The 5,000-nt window shown below is 52.3% G+C and overlaps 1 non-coding gene across 1 annotated transcript in view; it reads right to left on the bottom strand.

Annotated features, from left to right (window-relative positions):
- The window catches only part of LOC126148889 (small subunit ribosomal RNA), a 1,909-nt gene extending 401 nt beyond the window's left edge, over positions 1-1,508 (bottom strand). The window contains exon 1 of the ribosomal RNA XR_007530652.1: positions 1-1,508. This exon is cut by the window's left edge and continues 401 nt beyond it. This is a non-coding gene — a ribosomal RNA (small subunit ribosomal RNA).
- Between the last annotated feature and the right edge of the window lie 3,492 nt (positions 1,509-5,000).

Below are 5,000 nucleotides of genomic sequence, written 5' to 3'. Positions count from 1 at the left end.
GAAGCCGCCTGTCCCTCTAAGAAGAAAAGTAATCGCTGACAGCACGAAGGATGTCACGCGACTAGTTAGCAGGCTAGAGTCTCGTTCGTTATCGGAATTAACCAGACAAATCGCTCCACCAACTAAGAACGGCCATGCACCACCACCCACCGAATCAAGAAAGAGCTATCAATCTGTCAATCCTTCCGGTGTCCGGGCCTGGTGAGGTTTCCCGTGTTGAGTCAAATTAAGCCGCAGGCTCCACTCCTGGTGGTGCCCTTCCGTCAATTCCTTTAAGTTTCAGCTTTGCAACCATACTTCCCCCGGAACCCAAAAGCTTTGGTTTCCCGGAGGCTGCCCGCCGAGTCATCGGAGGAACTGCGGCGGATCGCTGGCTGGCATCGTTTATGGTTAGAACTAGGGCGGTATCTGATCGCCTTCGAACCTCTAACTTTCGTTCTTGATTAATGAAAACATACTTGGCAAATGCTTTCGCTTCTGTTCGTCTTGCGACGATCCAAGAATTTCACCTCTAACGTCGCAATACGAATGCCCCCGCCTGTCCCTATTAATCATTACCTCGGGTTCCGAAAACCAACAAAATAGAACCGAGGTCCTATTCCATTATTCCATGCACACAGTATTCAGGCGGGCTTGCCTGCTTTAAGCACTCTAATTTGTTCAAAGTAAACGTGCCGGCCCACCCAGACACTCAATAAAGAGCACCTTGGTAGGATTTCAACGGGGTCCGCCTCGGGACGCACGAACACGCACGAGGCGGTCGCACGCCTTCGGCTCGCCCCACCGGCAGGACGTCCCACGATACATGCCAGTTAAACACCGACGGGCGGTGAACCAACAGCGTGGGACACAAATCCAACTACGAGCTTTTTAACCGCAACAACTTTAATATACGCTATTGGAGCTGGAATTACCGCGGCTGCTGGCACCAGACTTGCCCTCCAATAGATACTCGTTAAAGGATTTAAAGTGTACTCATTCCGATTACGGGGCCTCGGATGAGTCCCGTATCGTTATTTTTCGTCACTACCTCCCCGTGCCGGGAGTGGGTAATTTGCGCGCCTGCTGCCTTCCTTGGATGTGGTAGCCGTTTCTCAGGCTCCCTCTCCGGAATCGAACCCTGATTCCCCGTTACCCGTTACAACCATGGTAGGCGCAGAACCTACCATCGACAGTTGATAAGGCAGACATTTGAAAGATGCGTCGCCGGTACGAGGACCGTGCGATCAGCCCAAAGTTATTCAGAGTCACCAAGGCAAACGGACCGGACGAGCCGACCGATTGGTTTTGATCTAATAAAAGCGTCCCTTCCATCTCTGGTCGGGACTCTGTTTGCATGTATTAGCTCTAGAATTACCACAGTTATCCAAGTAACGTGGGTACAATCTAAGGAACCATAACTGATTTAATGAGCCATTCGCGGTTTCACCTTAATGCGGCTTGTACTGAGACATGCATGGCTTAATCTTTGAGACAAGCATATGACTACTGGCAGGATCAACCAGGGAGCTGCGTCAACTAGAGCTGAGCAGCCGGCCGCCCGGGAGTGTGTCCCAGGGGCCCGCGCGAACACGCAAGCGTCCGCTCAATTATTCTGCAAACAGGAGGAGGCTGAGCTCCCCTGCACAATACACCTCGAAACCCTCTCAGGTCCCGGCGGCGCGCAGCGCCGTCCTAAGTACTTGGTCGGGTTCGAGAGAGGCGCAATCGCCCGGAGTTAGGCGAGTAGACGCTTTAGGTGCGACCACCCGTGCTCCCAACTGAGCTTGCCGCTGCCGACAGAGGCCCGGGAGCGTGCTGTCGTGGCATTGCCGGCGGGAGACAACACGCGCCACCTACGGTGACCGGCAGCTCCAACGCCAGCGCCACAGAAGGGCAAAGGCCCCACGTGGGTGCCGAAGCGAACTCTCCCAGCACAGCGCACGTGCCAACACGTCTGCACAACTGCGATACAAACCACCAGCGAGAACCGCTGGGGCGACCGAGCAGCAGACGGCGTCGCGGCGCCGAGTGCCGGGCGGCGGCGCATCCTCAACGCACACAGTCCTCAATCGGACCAGCACACTGCAGATGTCCACCGCGCTTCGCACCGGGCCGGCGAGGACCCACTTTGGCTGCACGGCGCCGCGCGCAGGGTGCCCCGGCGCGCAGCTGCGCCGCCTGCCGCGTCCGTCGGCCGGCGCGCCTGCCACTGGGCGCCCCCACCAGCCGGCTGTAGCGCGTGCGCCCACGCACCGCGCGGCCAGCACGCCGGGCGGCCCCCCCTCACCGGCCGGGGACAGTCCCACCCACCCACAGCCGCGTATCGCTTCACACCCAGATTCACATTCACGTTCGTTGGTATGGTGGGGACCGCTTCGTAGCTGTACCGATCGTTGCCCTCACAGATGTACCTCCAGCAAGGACAACCGCACCACAACGGGTTACCAGTTGTTCATTTGCGTAACGTCACCAGTAAACGTACACGTCCATCCCCGTTTGCAAAGTCAACTATTATTGCATGCCTGCCTGTCAGGTGTCAAGACACACTACATCCGCTCACATCCACGCAACAAAATGTGCCCGACTAGAGGGCACGTGGAAGGTGCCCCCGTACGTATGCGATGTCCATTGCGCGACCAACTGTCAACCGGCCTCTGTAGCATGTCGCAGATGTGGAACGCGGGGCACCGTGCTATCACATTGTGTGAGAAGAGACTACTACGTCTGCATACACGCGCCACTACATGAACAGACGGCTCATGCTGATCGCCATCCACTGCGTCCATTACTCCCACACGTCTCTATGGCGTACCACACTGCAATGCAGCTGTTATGGGGAGATGACACGTAGCTGTGTACACAACATTCTGAGCGGGTTGCGGTTGGACAATACATTAATGTAACGTGTCATATGCCAATTACAGAGCAGGGTAAGGCACAACTTGGGTTAGGTTAAGGCACAACTTGGGTTAGGTTAAGGCACAACTTGGGTTAGGTTAAGGCACAACTTGGGTTAGGTTAAGGCACAACTTGGGTTAGGTTAAGGCACAACTTGGGTTAGGTTAAGGCACAACTTGGGTTAGGTTAAGGCACAACTTGGGTTAGGTTAAGGCACAACTTGGGTTAGGTTAAGGCACAACTTGGGTTAGGTTAAGGCACAACTTGGGTTAGGTTAAGGCACAACTTGGGTTAGGTTAAGGCACAACTTGGGTTAGGTTAAGGCACAACTTGGGTTAGGTTAAGGCACAACTTGGGTTAGGTTAAGGCACAACGTGGGTTAGGTTAAGGCACAACGTGGGTTAGGTTAAGGCACAACGTGGGTTAGGTTAAGGCACAATGTGGGTTAGGTTAAGGCACAATGTGGGTTAGGTTAAGGCACAATGTGGGGGTAGATTGCGGTACAAATTGCATTACATTGCGGTGCAAATTGCATTACATTGCGGTGCAAATTGCATTACATTGCGGTGCAAATTGAGTTACATTGCGGTGCAAATTGAGTTACATTGCGGTGCAAATTGAGTTACATTGCGGTGCAAATTGAGTTACATTGCGGTGCAAATTGAGTTACATTGCGGTGCAAATTGAGTTACATTGCGGTGCAAATTGAGTTACATTGCGGTGCAAATTGAGTTACATTGCGGTGCAAATTGAGTTACATTGCGGTGCAAATTGAGTTACATTGCGGTGCAAATTGAGTTACATTGCGGTGCAAATTGAGTTACATTGCGGTGCAAATTGAGTTACATTGCGGTGCAAATTGCGTTACATTGCGGTGCAAATTGCGTTACATTGCGGTGCAAATTGCGTTACATTGCGGTGCAAATTGCGTTACATTGCGGTGCAAATTGCGTTACATTGCGGTGCAAATTGCGTTACATTGCGGTGCAAATTGCGTTACATTGCGGTGCAAATTGCGTTACATTGCGGTGCAAATTGCGTTACATTGCGGTGCAAATTGAGGTAGGTTAAGGTGCAACACAGGTTAGGTTAAGGTGCAACATAGGTTAGGTTAAGGTGCAAGATGGGTTAGGTTAAGGTGCAAGATGGGTTAGGTTAAGGTGCAAGATGGGTTAGGTTAAGGTGCAAGATGGGTTAGGTTAAGGTGCAAGATGGGTTAGGTTAAGGTGACATAGGTTAGGTTAAGGTGACATAGGTTAGGTTAAGGTGACATAGGTTAGGTTAAGGTGACATAGGTTAGGTTAAGGTGACATAGGTTAGGTTAAGGTGACATAGGTTAGGTTAAGGTGACATAGGTTAGGTTAAGGTGACATAGGTTAGGTTAAGGTACAAACTGGGTTGTGTTATGGTACACATTGCGTTGTAGTACAGTACACGTTAGGTTTGGGTACGGTACACAATGTGGTATGGGATGGCGTGTTGTGGGGGGGAGGGGGGGGGGGAGGTTCGTTGATATCGACCGTAGGACGTGGATGCCCGAGGCAGCGTCAGTGTGTCAAAGGAGTTATGTCACGTCGGGATGCGCTTTTCGCCAGTGAGAGGGGGCGAGCCGTGTCTGTGGTTGCGGCAGACCTGTGTGTTTCATTCCTGCCAGTGTGTTTGTGCTGTAAGACGAGGCAGTGTGGTGGTGATGGGTGCACCCCTGTGTAGGACATGTGTGGGTGTTGGTGGCTTCTCTGAGCAATTGTGGTTGTCGGACGAGTGGGGTATTCTGTTTTATGATTGGACCTCCCGGTCTGGTTATCATAGCGTAGTTGGTGTACTGTGGCGGATAGGATGCACCGGACGTTGGTCCATGCTGGTGCTTAGTAGTTGTATCTGTGTCTGTTACAGGCAGAGAGTAGTGTGTGATAGAGTGTGTGGCTGACGTGTGGTTCATTTTGTGTGTACGGACGTTCAGCATGTATAGGGGCATTTGCGTATATAATCTATCATAATCTATCTATGTGGGCCTGCATAGTTTACTGAGCAGTGCTGTGAGGTGACTGAACTACGAGTGACGTACTGATTTACAGCGGAATGATTGCCTTGTACCAAAGATGGAGTATCGGCTCTACGAC

Source organism: Schistocerca cancellata, unplaced genomic scaffold (genome assembly GCF_023864275.1).
Source record: "Schistocerca cancellata isolate TAMUIC-IGC-003103 unplaced genomic scaffold, iqSchCanc2.1 HiC_scaffold_899, whole genome shotgun sequence".
Classification (NCBI taxonomy): domain Eukaryota; kingdom Metazoa; phylum Arthropoda; class Insecta; order Orthoptera; family Acrididae; genus Schistocerca; species Schistocerca cancellata.
Note: the sequence above shows the minus strand (reverse complement) of the source record. Positions and strands in the feature narration are given on the sequence as shown.